Source organism: Myxine glutinosa, chromosome 1, assembly GCF_964187855.1.
Source record: "Myxine glutinosa chromosome 1, kmMyxGlut1.1, whole genome shotgun sequence".
Taxonomy (NCBI): domain Eukaryota; kingdom Metazoa; phylum Chordata; class Myxini; order Myxiniformes; family Myxinidae; genus Myxine; species Myxine glutinosa.
Window position 1 is genome coordinate 412,342,330 of NC_136261.1, and position 18,476 is coordinate 412,360,805.

Genomic DNA, 18,476 nt, shown 5'->3' on the forward strand with positions numbered 1-18,476 from the left:
TTTTGACGTTCACGAGACGAGGCTGAGGGCGCATGGTGCAGCTTGAGGAGAACTCGAGAATAACCAACTTTGTCTTTGTCAAACTTTGTCCAAAATGATCGAAACGTCGTGAAGTTTGAATTTGATCTGTAACGTATCATGAGGAAACCATGTACCAAGTGTGAAATTATTAGCATTAAGAGTTCAGAAAAAAAGTCCGGAAAACTGTTCTTCGCGTGATGGACTGACAGACTGACGGACTGACGGACTGACGGACTGATAGACGGACAGACGGAGGGACGGCGTCCAAACCTATAGTCCCCTCCGGTGTACACCGGTAGGGGACTAATAAAATGTGCATTGATATTATTTGCATCAATCATAAAATAATTAAAAACTTTAAAACGGAATATGAGACGTTCAATACTAAATTAAAAACTATTAAAAATATGAGAAATTTAATGCATATCAACTTTTGATACATGATAAAGAAAATGATGTAAAATACTCAAAGATTACCAAAGCACATAAGTAGATAGAAAAGGAGAGATCCAGACCAGGCCAGGAGCAGAATGCCCGTATCCCCCTTGCCCCAAAAACAGGAAGTTGTGGGTTACAAACCGGAAGTGGTCGAATTAATTATTTATTTATTTTTCAATTTTCTCGAATTTCTCGATTTTCATGATTTTTCCGAAATTTCCCAAAATTTCCAAAATGTCTCAAATTTCTGATTTCCTCGATTTTCCTGATTTTCACTAAAATAATTATAAAAATAAAAAATTGAATTTTTTTTTTTGGGTACCGTATTTTCCGGTGCATCAACCGCACCCGTGTATCAACCGCACCGCCGATTTTCGACTTCCAAAAAAAAATAAAAATCTGATTTTCGATGGAAAAAAAAAAAAAGAGGAACAATTTAAAAAAGAGAAGAGAATAAATAAATAAAATGGAAAGCGAAATATGATGTAAGGAAAGAGAAACTGAAGACAGAGAAAGAGTGAAAATACATGAAATGAGTTGAAAGAGAATTTTAAAAAACATTATAATTATTCTTTCTTGCCAATGTGGGGCCCTGAAAAGGGCCGTTGGGTTTAGTCTCTGAAATCCGAAGAAGTCATCCGTTTCTTCAGTCCAATCCGAGTCGGGGTAGGCGAGATCCTCGTCGTCGTTATCCTCTTCTCCATCGTCAGAAAAGGGGCATTGGGTTTAGGCTCTAAAATCCGAAGAAGTCCTCGTCATCTGTTTCTTCAGGGAAGACATTACGAAGATCATCATCCGAGTCTGGGTAGGCGAGATCATCGTCGTCGTTATCCTCTTCTCCATCGTCGGTCACTGCCACTTCATCCTCCCAGATGATGTCATCTTGAGTGCCATCAAGGGCATTAGATATGCAGCACTTGAGGAAGGCCCGCTCGATGATGGCTGCCGGCAACTCCTCCCAGACCTTCAGTATCCAGCTACAGATCGTCGGGAGGTCCACCTTCCTCATCCTCCCAGTCTTGGTGAAGGTCTTGTCCCCCGACAGCATCCACTCCGACCAACAGCGCCGCAGACCGTCTTTGAACGGCTTGTTGACTGAAACGTCTAGCGGCTGCAGCAGCGACGTCATGCCACCCGGGATCATCACCAGATCAGTGTTGAGCCCCCTCAGCTTTGACTTGGTCTCCTATGTCTTGTGACAACGGAAGGCATCGAGGACGAGCATGCTCCGTCGCCGCGAAAGCCCACCAAATCGTCTCCCCCACATGACGCGGAGCCAGTCATCTACCAGCGCTTGGTCCATCCACCCCTTGGCTTGGGCATGAACGATTACACCCGGAGGAAATTTATCCTTTGGTAGCGTCTTCCTCTTGAAATGATATACGGCGGCAGCTTTCCCCCATCAGCGGTGCATGCTAGCATAACCGTAAAACAATCTTTCTCATGACCCGTTGTAGTGATGGACACCAACTTGTCACCTTTGGCCGAGATGGTGGTCCCTCGAGGCACATCGAAGGTCAGCGGCGTCTGATCTGCGTTGCCGATGTGGCTTAGGGGATAGTCGTGCTGCTTGCGGAACTTGATCACGAACTTCTGAAAATTAGCAGTCTTCTCTGCTATGTCATCAGGGAGACTCTGTGCAATGTGGGTTCGCCGGCGAATGGGAAGGCCAGGATGACCCATGAACCTGTATGCCCAAGACGTACTGGCCGTGAAGTCATCGACCCCTGTTTCCCTGGCGATGAGTCGGGCCTGGAGTCGCAACGCTTGTGTCGCGATGGCGTGTCCCTCGGCTCGCTTCTCTCTCACCCACATTAGCAGTCTCTCCTCCAAGGCCGGCCACTGGGCTGCTTTGCCCCTCATCGCCTTCTTCTTCTTCGGCTTCGTCTCCAGCGTCTGCTTGTTCGTCCGCCAGCGTCTAATGACGGACTCGTCGATTCCGAAGTGTCGGCCGGCCGCCCGATTACTAAACTCTTCTGCAAACCTGCAGGCACGGAGCTTGAAAGCTGCTGTGAATGATCGCGGTGCCATCTTGTGGTCTTGGTCAGGATAGAAGCGAATGGTGAAGCTTGGTCTTGATAGCTCGAACAGGATAGAACGAATGGTGAAACTCCCCGTTGATCTCTCCGTTTTATACATTCGCCCAGCCCATGCGGCGGCATCAAAGCCGACTTCAATAGGTATACTACTGCGTTGGTTAGACAAAAGGTACGTCATAATGTCCCGTGCAAGACATCCTGTTTACCATGTTGACGCTTTTGTTTTGTGACTTAATCCTGTCTTTATTTAGCACACTCTATTCACTATGTGACCTGTCATTCAAAGAGGACTAGTGAAAGTACACATTTTCACAAACACGCATAGAAAAATCAAATATTACAAACTTCAAACTTTCTTGTATTTTGACTGGCAGCAGTAATCGGCGTTGAACCTACCTTCGTAACGTAATTGACGATCATTGTATCCCCGCAACCCCAAAGTAATATAAAGATTACGTCCCGTTGATATGACAGTTTTTCAATGCACAAATTTTTCTGTTACTGTGTAGCAACCGCACCCCCTTTGTTAGGGTTTTCCCGTCGTTAAAAAACCGCGGTTGATACACCGGAAAATTGAATTTTTTTATTTGGGTATATAAAATGGACGAAACCATTTTCAAAATATTTCAAGATATATTCAACTCAATTAGACGGTTGGGTGAGTCACTTCTAATATGTATACACAATTATAATAGGGATAACAACACACAGGATGAATGATTAACCGCTATATATTTTCAGCCCTATATAAAATGGATGATTTTTTACCCATGTGGGAAAGCAAGATAAAATGTAATAATCATAAGAACCTCCCAAATTCATTATGGTGTCTAATAGTTGGTTCAAGCGGATGTGGGAAAACCTGTTTACTTTTAAAGATGCTCATTACTCCAAACTTTTTTTCTCAGAGTATATAAAATGGATGAGCCCATTTTCAAAATATTTCAAGATGAACAACAACAACAACATGCATTTTAAGGCCATTTTCCCTGCTAGAGCGGGGGTTAGCCTTGCGGTCGCCATGACAATCTTCTCCATCTTGCCCTATTTTCTGCATCTCTCCTTGTTAACCCCCTTGCCCGCATTTCTTCTTCCACCATCTTTAGCCAAGTCTTTCTCGGTCTTCCCCGTCCTCTACTTCCTTCTACATTCATTTCCATCACTCTTCTCAACCAGTCACTTTCATCCTTCCTCAACACATGACCAAACCATCTCAACCTGTTCCTCTTCACAGCATCAATCACAGGCTCTATTCCCATCATCTTTCGCAATTCATAATTTGTCTTCCTCTCTCTCAACGATACTCCGCACATCCATCGAACCATTCGCATTTCCACCCTTTCCAACCTTCGTTGCTGCTCTACGTTCATTACCCGTGTCTCGCTCCCATAAATCATAACACTTCTCACACATGCAGCATTGGCCCATGAGTGTCCATGAGGGTGTGACCCAACATCCATCCTTCGCCCCCCCCCCCCTCCCTGCGAGGAACAGGGCTGCACCAGCCCCAGCTGGCCAATGTGGTGAGCACCTGCTGCCACAACACACACTAGCGCACACACAACCTCGGCCCTGGGGGAGACGGCCGCAGTGCGTGTCATTCCCCTCACGTCACCTACGCCGCCCTCGCGTCCCCCAGTCCACAGAACCGCAGCCCCCCAGTGCTCACCCACACTTGACCACACCAAGGTCCAGTCAACAGCCATGCTCCACCAGGTGACCCTCCCAGAAGACATGGTCCACGCCCCTCGGACACCCATAGCACCACGTTGACCCTCAGACCACACAACTACATCCCCATGATCCCGCATCCCAAATATCAGCACAGTCGCCCCTGCAACCAGTTGAAAGCTGTGTCCTGCTACCTTATTAATTTTATCACAGCCTCCAACACTTTGGTCAAACACACCTGGATCAATAATGGCGTCACGATACAGTGTCCACCATTTATCTTCACAAAACTTCACCCCTTAATTTACATCTAACCCACAGATTACCTGTGCCAAACATTTTTCACATTTTACTAATCTCAACCAAAGAAAGATGCTTTGCCATACACATGCCAGCCGAGCATGGCCCATGTGCTCGGCTCGTTACACATTCCAAATTCAACAACTCCATGGCTCTCTTCCCAACCCGAGAGTCCATAAATCATAACGGAGCATCTGTGGAAGGTCACTCTCACACCCTCACGTTCCACAGATGCCCCAATGGTTGTCCGGCAGGCTGTCTCATTCCTGTCCATTCGGTACGACCCGCGTCCATAGACCAACCACCATGCCAGGTCACCACATGCTGGTTGTCCCAGATTCTCAGGGAGAGGGTGTCAGGTCGCATGCCCGGGTGGTCACCACATCAGGACCAAGTTGGCCGTCCGCAGTGCCACCACCAAAGCATGACCCACAACACCTCCCCCTAGTGGTCCTCAATAAAGGCCATCCCAGGCTTGTGAAATCACCTCAGACCCCCCTGGAGGTCTTAACCCCCACCAGGGTCCGGTGACCCTGTCGGCCCGAGCCACAAGCCCTGACGGTGCCCCGACGGACAAGGGACGCCACACTCCACCAGACCCCTCGTGGGGCCCAGGTCGTACCATGCCCCCCCATGGCTGGACCCCACGTCCAAATCTCGCCAGCACAGCCCCCCAGCTGGATGGCATCACTAAATTTCGAAAGGGGCAACTTTTCCCCGAGGCCATCTTCATTGACCTCCCCATGTCCAAATCCCGCAACCCGGGGACCAACTATCCCCATGGCTGTGCCAAATCAAACTCCCATTTAAATTTAATTTTAAATTTTCTTTTAGAACTTTTGGCTCCAGGTGACCAATCACCGCAGCTGCAGGTAACAACCTCTACCACCGGTTGTTCTGCCCCTCCCTGCCGCTGGTCCAAATTCCCTGCGGGGACCAAATCTTCGGAGGCTCTATCCCCCGATCCTCCAAGGTCCAAATCCAACCCGGAGTCAACACACTCCCCCAACTGGTTCTGTAATTTTGGAGCCTCCGTGACCAAATCGGTGAGCACGGTGAGGGTCCCCTTGGTCATTCCAACCACCTCCTCGGACCAACTCACCTCATTCCCCAAACTCCTTTGGGCCTGAACAAACTCTACCTCCATGGGACTATCCCAGGTCCACAGCCGCTGTGTCAAATCATCCTCATCCTCATCATCATCATCATCACAAATCATTTCTGGCCCCGCCAGGTCTTCATCAATATCCCCAATAAATACCCGGTCCGGCTCCATTACACGGACCCCCAAAAACTCTCCCACCTCTTGCTCCGCACCACCGCCCTGGTGCTGCACCAATTCCAATTCATCCCCCTGTTGAGGTGTTGTGACATCCACCCGGTCCCGACAAACAACCAGGCCAGGTGGGAAACATTTCCAATTGCAATTTTCACATTCCACGCTCACCTGTGCACACTCCACGTTTACCTGCAGGTATTCCCCATCTACCTGTGGACATTCACCATCCACCTCTGCACCTGCAGTGTCTCCATCTACCTGTGGGCACTCCACGCTCACCTGTACACATGCCACAATTGCCATTCCCGTTGCAATTCCCAACTTTGCCATTCCCGGCGCAATTCCCTGCTCGTGAGCAACATGCATATCTGCATGGGCCGTACTCTCTCCCATTCCCAATTTAGCTTCCCCCCGTTCAGATTCAATTTTTGCCACCTTTGGCTTCTCCTGTGCCCCGTCGGCACCAAATCTCTTTATTTCTCCGTTTAGTTCATTCCCCTGGGACTCCATTTTGTTTTTAATTTTTCCCATCTCGTTACTCATTCCCTCCATTTTATTTTCCAACCCACTTTTCATTTCTCGCATTTCGCCCTTCAATTCCTTACTGGTTCGCTCACTGCTCTCGTTTATTAAATCCCTCATAAATTTCATTTAGGCCTGGTCGTCTCTGGAGGCCGTCCCTCCGGCGGGGGAAGTTCCAACGCTATCCTCCATTTCCCCCATTTCCGGCTCACTCCCTACACTGACGGAGGCCTCGCTACGTACCTCCATTTCGTCGATCTCCGACATCCGCTTTTCGGAAGGTCGTTCCCCGCGCACATATTATTTTACTTAAAAAAACAAATTTAAATTTGTCGAAGACGCGATATCGCGCTCCGTACGCCCAATTGATTATTCAAATTTCTCCGCCTCGACTATAAAAATTTCGGTTCCAAATGCTGGGCAGGGTTTTTCACCCAGCCGGCGTCGACTCCCTTGCTCCGGACAAAAATATTGTCCGCTAGGTTCGAATCCCTAACTCCTGACACCAAATGTCGCGCAACCGCCGAAATTTATATCAGGCGGTCGCAGATGCCAATCACGAAGGCTTTAACTCCGAGGCGGAAACTCAATGGCGGATTCCAAAATCTAAAACACCTAAGCGCGCGGATTGGAGGGAAGCGGCATAAGTCCCCGCAGCCTTAACTATTGAAATCAACCACCAGGTAAACTGCGTCCAGATATATGTACAAAAATAATGCAAGGGTTTATTCAGGAAAAGCAGAGACAGTAAAAACACGCGCCGGTAATAAAATAAGGGACTAAATTGGGATCCCACGCACAACAGATTTCAAACACGAACAGGGGATGTGAATTAATAAAAAGAACACGTTATGTTAAATGTATACGTGGAGCAAATGAGTTTTAATTAAAATTTCAATTAATAAGTTTAAATTAAAATATTTTGATGCAAAATACATTTTACCATTGATTCAGGAAATTGTTTATTTCATGAAGATTAAAATTTGTGATCTTGATCAAAGCTCTGGTGAACAGGATGATAAGTGATGATTTTCCAGATGAAAAATGATGATTTTAGAGGTTTCACCTTGAGTTGACCTTTGACCATTTGACCTCAAAAATAGTTGGTTTCCCAATTCATTGAGGTAACACACAAATGCTGTTCTATTTTCAAGTCAATCGGATGCAAATTGATGGTTTTTTTTGGATGAAAATTCATGATTTTGGAAGTTTGACCTTGAGTTGACCTTTGACCTTTTGACCTCAAATAGTACATTTCCCAATTTAGTGACTTGATATATTCGTGGAGAGTTCTTTACAATAAGCCATGTCTCAAATTTTTTCTATTCAGCACTTTCGGAGATATAGAGGTGCAAAGTTTTTTTGGTTTTTCCAAGATTGCGGCCCGACCACGTGACCGATGACGTCATCATTATTATTACTTTCTCCACCAGTTTATGCCGACATGGCGCTCAAGAAATTGCATCTTTATTGGATGAAGTTTTGTACTTGTCAAATTATCAAATGATGATGTCATAATGGAGGCTTTCGGCCTAGAGAGTTAAAAATTGGGCACAGTCTATTCCAGGGCAAGACAAATATGCGTGTAAGGTATGGCGATGGTATGTGCAACGATGTAGACATAGTACTTCGCACAAACAGACAAACAGACAGACAAACCAACCAACCAACCAACATACTTGTCGGAATCTTTTCCGGCAAGTAACAAACCAACCAACCAACATACTTGCCGGAATCTTTTCCGGCAAGTAACAAACAAACAAATGAAAAATCAGTCAGAGACTGAGGACTTGCCGGAATGTACTTTTTATTGGCCATTTTGGCTCATTAAAAGTAAATAATGACCTCTGCAAAAGTTCAAACGACATGGGTTTAATCTCTACATGAGAGAATTCCACATCGCTATTTGGGCAGTGTATAAGCTAAAGGATCGCTGTCTCCATCGATCTTGCCAAGGCTGTAATGCCTATCGGCTAAAAATCCTTTTAACTGTTGACTTGGTAGATTTTACAATGAAGGAAACACATATCAGGAACACATACAACATAGCGATTTTGAATGTGACAGCTCTGAGGCGTCTTTCGCTTCGCATTGCAGTGACGGCGAGCACCAACATGGCGGCTGTAAGATTAAAATCTGGCTTCAAGCCCCCTCACCACCCAAAGCCTTCAAGCAGACATATTAACACGCTCCTCCCCCTTCATTCCCATTCTTCAAAGCAAAGCGGTAAAAATTGTTGTATCGTCATTATATATCACTCGCAACGGTACCCGCCCTAAGGGCGGGGCTTCAATTGGAAGGTGCAAATGATTGGGTGACCTTAATTGGGTGACCTTGAGCTTGACCTTGGGCTGAGAGAGTTAAAAATTGGGCACAGTCTATTCCAGGGCAAGGCAAATATGTGTTTAAAGTATGGCGATGCTATATGCAATGATGTAGACGTAGTAGCACTGTGCACAAACAGACAGACAGACAGACAGACAAATCAATCAACCAACATACTTGCCGGAATTTTTTCCAGCAAGTAACAAACAGACAAACAGACAGAACCACAAATGCAACCGACCAATATACTTGAATAATCTTCGATTTTGCAAGTAACAAGAAAGACGGCGTGCAGAGCACAATACTTGATAAAATCCACCCCAAATCCACCCCAAAAAGTTGCCATTGAGACATCAAATTGTCCATTTTATTGAGATTAAAGTTGACAATCTTAATCATAACTCATTGATTTTTAGATGAAAATTGATGATTTTGAAAGTTTGACCTTTAACCTTTTGACCTTAAAATAGTTTATTTCCCAATTCAGTGAGGCACTTTGCAATTGCTCTTTAATGTTCAGGTTAATCGGATGAAAATTGATGAGTTTTTAGACATAAATTGATGTTTTTATAAGTTTGACCTTGAGTTGACATTTGACCTTTTAACCTCAAAAGATAGTTGATTCCCCAATGCGATGATTCAATATGAAAATGCTGTTCAACTTTCACAGCAATCGGATGAAAATGACTATTTTAGAAATTTGATCTCAAGATAATCTTTGACCTAAAATTCAATAGGCTTCTCAGTTGTGACTACTGTTACATATTTATGTGAATGTATGTGAATTACAATTCAGGTCTTTGCTTATCAATGTGTAGTCGATTAAGGGTTGTTGTGATTAAAGGGTCAGGAGCCCTTCTGGGAAAAAGGAGACCGGAAACGGAAGAAGAAAAGACACGAGGTCCGGGAGAAGCGACGATGCTTCTTCTTCCTCGCACAGCTCCGACGAGAGTTGGGATCGATATTGAGCCGCGTGGAAAAGCTGCGTCCCCAAGCCCGTCTGGCGAGAGGAGTTACCGGGACGTGTAACTACCCTTTTGACACGTCAAGCTGCCGTGGGGCCGTGCACAGACTCAGCGTCTGGCACAGTTCGCCGCACCGTCTACAAGGACGCGTACGGGTCGCACTTTGGGGCCTAACACGCGTTGCAAGCGGCGTGTTGCTTTGCCTGCTTTACATTACCCGCTTCGCTTGGCCAGGAGGGGTGTGCTGCAGCCGTGTTTCCCGGTACGATACGTGCCCGGTGGAAGCACGTCCGCCCGGGGTTCGTTCAACCGCCCGTGTGCGGCGAAGCCGACCATCATCTTGGTCAGGAGGGGCCCAGAGACATTGTGAGGGGCAGAGACCAAAGGGGTCGTGAGTACCAAAGGGGTTCGTGAGTACCCAAGGGGTCGGGAGTGGGGAAAGGGGACACACGTATGTAAGATGGCCATCTTAATCATCTAGGGGATTGATTGTTGATGGTGGATTGTTGATGGTTGATTGCTCGGGGAATATATCATTGATTGTACCATTGAAAATGTATTGTATGGTATTGTATCATTACCATTGAAAATATATCATTGCAAATCATTTGTTCTTGGTTGGAATTCATATGGATTGCGTTACGAAAGCGCATACATAATAAATGTTTCTGGCGAAGTTCCTCTCACGGTCCGGGGGTCACCGAGACCAGGTAGGCACCGGGAGGACCACGTAACAGAATTGGGGGCTCATCCAAATTACGATTTGCGGATTCGCAATTGGGTCTACGTCCGGGATTTAAAATTGTATAACATAATAAAATAATAGTTTTTAGTAATAAAAATTAATTAATTAATTATTAATTGGTAAATTTTTGAGAAATTGGGGTAAAGTCTTGGGGGAAGGTTAACAGGTGTTAACGATAGTCACAATGGCGTTTGTTGCACAGAGCTTTGTGGTAACACCTAGTGAGGCACAGTTCCGAGCGTTACTAAAAGCGGACCTCTTGAAATTGGCCAAACATTTTAACTTGGAGGTCCGAACTAATTTGAGGAAGGCAGAGTTGCAGACCACGGTGATACAGTCTATGGTGGGATTAGGAACATGGGACGAGGTAGCCTGGCAGTGGCTACCCGAAGAACCAGAAGACGTTGAGCTCCGGAAACTGGAGTTGCAATTACGGAGCCAGGAACGGATTAAAGAAGAAGAAAGGAAAGCAGAAGAGAGGAGAGAAGAGAAACAGGCACAGGAAAGGAGAGTGGAACGAGAACTCCAGGAAAGGTTAAAAGAAGAAGAAAGGAAAGCAGAAAAGGAAAGAGCAGAAGAAGAAAGGAAAGCAGAAAAGGAAAGAAAAGAAGAAGAAAGGAAAGCAGAAAAGGAAAGAGCAGAAGAAGAAAGGAAAGCAGAAGAGAGGAGAGAAGAGAAACAAGCAGAGGAAAGGAGAGTGGAACGAGAACTCCAGGAAAGGTTAGCAGAAGAAGAAAGGAAAGCAGAAGAGAGGAGAGAAGAGAAACAAGCAGAGGAAAGGAGAGTGGAACGAGAACTCCAGGAAAGGTTAGAAGGGAGAAAAGCAGAGGAGAGAAAAGCGGAAAGGGAATTAAAGGAACGTGACATGGAGCTTCAGCAGGAAATTAAATTCAAGGAGCTGGAGTTAAGGAGAGAACGGGGAGAGGTACCACCCTTGCTGACGGGGTCGACACCTAGCCAGAAAACCTGGGATGTGGGCAGACATGTGAGGCTGGTTCCACCCTTCAGTGAAAAGGAAATCGCGAAATTTTTTCCACACTTTGAGAAAGTGGCTCGACAGTTAAACTGGCCGGAGGAGGCCTGGACCATACTAGTGCAAAGTGTGCTGGTGGGAAAAGCTCAAGAGATTTATTCGGCGCTACCAATGGACCAATGTGCAGATTATGAGGTATTGAAGAAGCACATCCTCAAAGCCTATGAGTTGGTTCCGGAAGCTTACCGGCAAAAATTCAGGAATGCCAGGAAGAGGGAGAGTGAGACCCATGTGGAGTTTGCCAGAGTGAAAGAAAACATGTTTGATCGGTGGTGTGAGTCAAAAGGAGTCGGGAAAGACTTCGAAACATTGCGTGACTTGATCCTGGTGGAGGAATTTCAACAGTGTGTCCACGAGGACATCAAAGTGTACCTGCAGGAAAAGAAAGTACCAAAGTTGTGGGACGCAGCCACCATGGCAGATGATTATGCCTTAACACACCGAATAGGGGTCCACGAACCTAACTCCTCGCCTGGATCTCTGCAGGGGAGGTGGGGAACAGCAGGTGCGGAGAACGACAATACATGGCGGCGGCCTCGAGAGGATTATGGGGACAACGCGGATACCCCACCTGTTTGAAATCAGAGGGCTGCGGGCCCAAGACAAACTTATTTTTCGGGGGGCCCGAGGCAGACCACGAGTTTTTCCTCCGGGCCTACTTGCGCTTCTTGCAAGAAACCTGGACACTTGATGTCCAGTTGTTACCGCATGAAAAGGGAAGACCCAGAGCAGAGTCCGACTATTACCACTCCGAATGCGATGGCAAGCGTAAGAAATCGCCCACAGAAGAGTTACCGACCATTTATTTATGAGGGGTTGGTCTCACTCAAGGGAGACTTGACTAATCCAAGACCGGTTAGGGTTTTGAGGGACACAGGAGCCCATCAATCCTTAATGCTTGAAGGCATTTTGCCATTGTCAAAGAGTACCGCAATGGGTGATAGTGTTCGGTTACAAGGGATCGGTGGCTGTGTTAGTGCCCCACTTCATGTCATCCATTTGGAATCCGATTTGGTGTCAGGACCGGTCACCATCGGTTTACAAGCCACGCTTCCTGTAGAGGGAGTATCTGTGATTATTGGGAATGATTTGGCCGGGGGGCAAATTTATGGTAACCCGAGGGTTGGTAAAGAGCACAGCAGGGAAAATAACACCCCACCAGCTCGGGATGGCGACAAAAGTTCCAAGTTATTTGTAGGGGGACTGAACTTCAACACAGAGGAAGAAGTTCTGACCTCTGTCTTGAACAGATATGGGCCGCTGGTGGAAGTGCGGGTGGTAAAAGACAGGGAAACGCAACGGTCAAGAGGGTTCGGCTTTGTCACGTTTGCAAGCACAAGAGACGCCAGGGAGGCAGAGAAGAATTGGAATGGTAAGGATTTGGAGGGTCGGACCATAACAGTAGGGAAGGCATTTCGTAGGCGTCGAGAGGTCTACAGAAGAGGACAACTTGGCAGTAGTTTTGGAGTTGGCAGCAGCCGATATTACTATGGAGGCTCCCAGAGTTACAGCACCTCCCAAAAAAATGAATGTCAGAGCACTGGCCGAGAAGGAGACCGCCAGTCAGGTAACGGCTGGGACAAGTGGTCCCACCGTAACTGTTAGGAGTCTGGAGAAGTTGAAGCACTCTATATACGGGGGAGCCGCCGAGCCGGGGCTCCTACACGGACTAACCGTGAATGCCACGTTCTTAAAGGCGTCCAGGTAGTGAACTTTCCTGCACGGACTAACCGTGAACTCCCCGTTCTTAAAGGCGTCCATGTAATGAACTTTCCTCCCCGGACTAACCGTGAACTCCACATTCCTTAAGGCGTCCATGTAGGGAATACTCCGCTGGGCCTCCCGAAAAAGTGCTATAGAGAGGTTTAAATTTGGGGGCTTTGGTCACCACCTCTTAGCCGTCATTCAAGAGAAACTAGAAGTGGTTGACGCTTGGTCCAGAGGGAATTAATCTAGGGAATTGTGTGAAATTTTGTTGCTTTATTTTTAAGTGATGACTGTGCCCGGGGGGAACTGATGAGTTGGGGGGGGGGGGTGAGTTATCTGGTTTGTTTATCCAAGTTAGCCGGCAAAGAAAGTTTTCGCTGGGTTCAAACTTTCTTTCTTGAAGGGGGGGGGAGTGTTACATATTTATGTGAATGTATGTGAATTACAATTCAGGTCTTTGCTTATCAATGTGTAGTCGATTAAGGGTTGTTGTGATTAAAGGGTCAGGAGCCCTTCTGGGAAAAAGGAGACTGGAAACGGAAGAAGAAAAGACACGAGGTCCGGGAGAAGCGACGATGCTTCTTCTTCCTCGCCGAGCTCCGACGAGAGTTGGGATCGATATTGAGCCACATGGAAAAGCTGCGTCCCCAAGCCCGTCAGGCGAGAGGAGTTACCGGGACGTGTAACTACCCTTTTGACACGTCAAGCTGCCGTGGGGCCGTGCACAGACTCAGCGTCTGGCACAGTTCGCCGCACCGTCTACAAGGACGCGTACGGGTCGCACTTTGGGGCCTAACACGCGTTGCAAGCGGCGTGTTGCTTTGCCTGCTTTACATTACCCGCTTCGCTTGGCCAGGAGGGGTGTGCTGCAGCCGTGGTTCCCGGTACGATACGTGCCCGGTGGAAGCACGTCCGCCCGGGGTTCGTTCAACCGCCCGTGTGCGGCGAAGCCGACCATCATCTTGGTCAGGAGGGGCCCAGAGACATTGTGCGGGACAGAGACCAAAGGGGTCGTGAGTACCAAAGGGGTCGTGAGTACCCAAGGGGTCGGGAGTGGGGAAAGGGGACACACGTATGTAAGATGGCCATCTTAATCATCTAGGGGATTGATTGTTGATGGTGGATTGTTGATGGTTGATTGCTCGGGGAATATATCATTGATTGTACCATTGAAAATGTATTGTATGGTATTGTATCATTACCATTGAAAATATATCATTGCAAATCATTTGTTCTTGGTTGGAATTCATATGGATTGCGTTACGAAAGCGCATACATAATAAATCTTTCTGGCGAAGTTCCTCTCACGGTCCGGGGGTCACCGAGACCAGGAAGGCACCGGGAGGACCACGTAACACTACCTCTACATTTGGTAAAGTTTCATGATGATCAGGTTGGAAGTGTAACTTGTGGGTAATTGACATACAAACAGACAAACAAGAAATCTGTTGTGTACAGAACGATACTTGGGAAATCCCTAAAATAAGTTGTTCGCCTTTGGCCGATGTTGACCTTTTCGCCGATGTTGACGTCAAAAATAATTGGTGGTGGCTGAATTCATTGTCCTGAAATGCAAATCTTCTTTAAATTTCAAGTGAATCGGATGAAAATTGAGGATTTTTACAAATCTGCCAAAATTGTTGACCTTTGGCCTATCCTGAACTTTTGACCTCAAAATCAATAGGTTTGTTTTTCCTTGTCGCCAACTCTATGATTTGGTGAGGTTTCGTAAATATCGGTGGTTTGTGCAAAGGTTTTGTGCCCAGGGCCCCAAAAAATGTTAATCTGCCTCTGCTTGACCCACTCACATACACACCCGCTCACTCACTGTGACTCACTCACTCAATATGACACACTCACTTACTCAACGACTCATACTTACTCACTCACCAACTCACACTCACTCACTCACAGACTCACTGACTGACTCACTCATTGACTCACTCACTCACGGACTCACTCTCTGACTGTCTCACTTACACCCACTCACTTACTGACTCACTCACTGACACGCACTCACATACACACTCACTGACTCACACCGACTCACTCAACTCAATGACTGACTCACTCAGACAATGCATTCACTGTCTGCCTCACTGACTCACTCATTATTTGTCTCACTTACACCCACTCACTCCCTCAATTCACTGACTCACTCAGTGACAACACACTGACAAACACAAACACACACACACACACACGCACACACCTCGATCGATACGATTACCTGACTATGGACCAGGTGAGCGAGAAACGTGTTTGTTACCTGTTAAAAAGTCAGACAAGTTTTCGGAATCCTTTTTAACATAACAGGAATGTAAATAAAATGTGCGGAGTGACACATTTATTTTATATCAATAAATTATAAAAACAAACCGGGGAATATCAATTAATTATTGTTTTGTAGCGTGGTGCTACGCACGCAACTTGTTTGCCAAAGAAGGTAAGCCACAACGCGTAGGGTCAAAAGAGTCTTTATTGTGAAGCTCAAACTGTAGCACTGACTTGCTCGGGGCTGCGAGCCCCGTGTATATCCCGAGGCCACGCCTACCCCTCGGGCGTGGCCGACACCCTCTTGGTGCGCGGAATGATGTCACTGCACCAGCGAGCCATCGTGTCCGCCACACGCGCCCCCTCCCCAGAATTTCCGCGCACCTGAAGGGTCAGTTTGCGGGGCAAACGGATGACCCGGCCGAAGCGCCCTCTGGCGGCTGGCGGCATCTGGGATGCCGGGATGCCGTCTGGGATGCCACTGGCGGCATCTGGGATGGGTGCAGGACAGGGTGGTGGCGTGCCGGCGGGGCTGGGCGGTGCCGGGGTCCGCCCGCCGGGGGGCGGCCCCGACGCGGGGGCCGAGCCACTGGTGGGGGGTGCTCCACGTCGAGGTGGGCCGGCTTGAGGCGGTCCACGGAAACGCTGTCAGGAGTACCGCCGATGTCCAGGGTGAATTGTTTCGCCCCGGTCTCCAGCACGCGGAAGGGCCCGTCGTAAGGGGGCCGCAGCGGTGTCCGGTGGGCGTCGTGGCGGACGAACACGTACTCCGACGTGCGAAGTTCCGGGGCGACGTGCGTTGGCGGGCACCCGTGGTGCGCCATCGGCACCGGGGCGAACCTCTGGGCGGTCTCCTGCAGTGCAGAGCACTGCTGCGCCGAGGACCATGGTGCCGTGGAGTCGGGGAGGAACTCGCCCGGCACCCGCAGCGGTTGTCCGAAGACCAACTCCGCCACGGATGTGCGCAGGTCGTCCTTGGGTGCCGTCCTGAGGCCCAGCAGGACCCAGCGGAGCCTGTCGACGCAGCCGCCGTCGCGGAGGGTGGCCCGGAGCGCGGCCTTTAAGGAGTGATGGAAGCGCTCGCACAGGCCGTTGGCCTGGGGGCGGTAGGTCGTGGTGCGGTGCAGCTGGACGCCGAGCCCCCGCGCGACCGCCCCCAGAGCTCCGAGGTGAACTGGGGGCCGCGGTCGGATGAGATGTCCGAGGGGGCGCCGAACCGGGCAACCCAGGTGGCGATGAACGCCTGCGCGACGTCCGCTGCCATCGTCGCCGACAAAGGCACGGCCTCCGGCCACCGGGTGGTGCGGTCCACCATGGTGAGGACGTGGGTGAAACCCCGCGAGGGGGGCAGAGGTCCCACCAAGTCCACTTGAACGTGGTCGAACCGACGTTCGGGCACAGTAAACGGGGCCAACGGGGCCTGGGTGTGGCGGTGCACCTTCGCGCGCTGGCACGCGAGGCACGTCCTGGTCCAATCACGGACGGTCCTCCGGAGGCCATGCCAGACGAACTTGTCGGCGACCAGCCTCTGGGAGGCCTTCGTGCCCGGGTGGGACAGGCCGTGGATGGCGTCAAAAACCCGGCTCTGCCAGCCGGACACGGCACGATGGGGCTAGGCTGGCCGAGGGAGACATCACATAAGAGGGCCGTGCCCACGCCGTCGAATGGCACCTCGGTGTCACGGAGGCCCGTGACAGTGGTCCGCAAGGCCTGGATGTCGGGGTCGGCGGTCTGGTCCACCGCCATCCGGGCATAGTCGATCCCGAGGTGGACCGCGTGGGCGATGGACCGGGAAAGGCAATCCGCCACCGGGTTGTCCTTCCCCGCGACGTGCCGGATGTCCGTCATGTACTCGGACACGGCCTAGAGGTGACGCTGCTGCCGGGCCGACCACGGCTCGGCGAACTTGGCCATCGCGAAGACCAGGGGCTTGTGGTCGACGAAGGCCGTGAACAAACGGCCCTCGAGCAGATGGCGGAAATGCCGGACCGCCAGGTGAAGCCCGAGGAGCTCGCGGTCGAAGGAACTGTACCGCCGTTCGTGCGGGCGGAGCTGCCGGCTGAAAAACGCCAGTGGCTGCCAAGCTCCCTTCACCCATTGCTCGTGCACCACACCCACCGCATAGTCCGACGCGTCGGTGGTGAGCGCGATCGGTGCATCGGGCGTCGGGTGCGCGAGCATAGTGGCGTTGGCCAAGGCGAGCTTCGCACCCGCGAACGCCAAGTCCATTGGCTCGGACCAAGCAACGTCACCTTTGCCCGGCTTCCCCCGGAGGGCCTCGTGCAGGGGGCGCAGGAGCTGGGCGATGCGAGGCAGGAACCGGTGATAAAAGTTCACCATGCCCAGGAACTCCTGGAGCCCCTTGATCATGCGGGGGCACGGAAACCCCCTGACCACCTCCACCTTGGCCGGCAAGGGGATGGCCCCGTGCCTGGTGATGCGGTGCCCCTAAAAGTCGATTTCGGCGACGCCGAACCATCACTTGGCGGGGTTGATGATCAGGCCATGCTGGCCCAGGCGTTCGAAGAGCGTGCGGAGATGGCGGAGGTGCTCCTCACGGGACGCGCTTGCGACGAGGATGTCGTCCAGGTAGACGTAAACGAAATCCAAGTCGCGCAAGATGCTGTCCATCAGCCGCTGGAACGCCTGAGCCGCATTCTTCAACCCGAAGGGCATCCGCAGAAACTCGAAGAGGCCGAATCGTGTAATGACGGCCGTCTTCGGTATGTCCTCCGGCCTGATGGGGACATGGTGGTAGCCGCGGATGAGGTCCACCTTGGAAAAGAGGGACATTTTTGCCAACCGGGTGGAAAAGTCCTGGATGTGAGGGACAGGGTAGCGGTCGGGGGTGGTAGCATCGTTGAGGCGGCGGTAGTCCCTGCACGGCCGCCATCCCCCGCCGGGCTTCGGAACGATGTGCAGCAGCGATGCCCAAGCACTCTTGGAGCGCCGCACGATGCCCAGCCGCTCCAGCATAGCGAACTCTGCTTTCGCCACCGCGAGATTCGTCGGCTCGAGGCGGCGTGACCGGGCATAGACCGGTGGCCCGACGGTGGGGATGTGATGCTCCACCCCGTGCTTGACGGCCACCGCCTTGATCGTGGGCCGCGTGAGGGCCGGGAAACTGGCGAGGAGGCGGGTAAAGTCATCCGCTGCT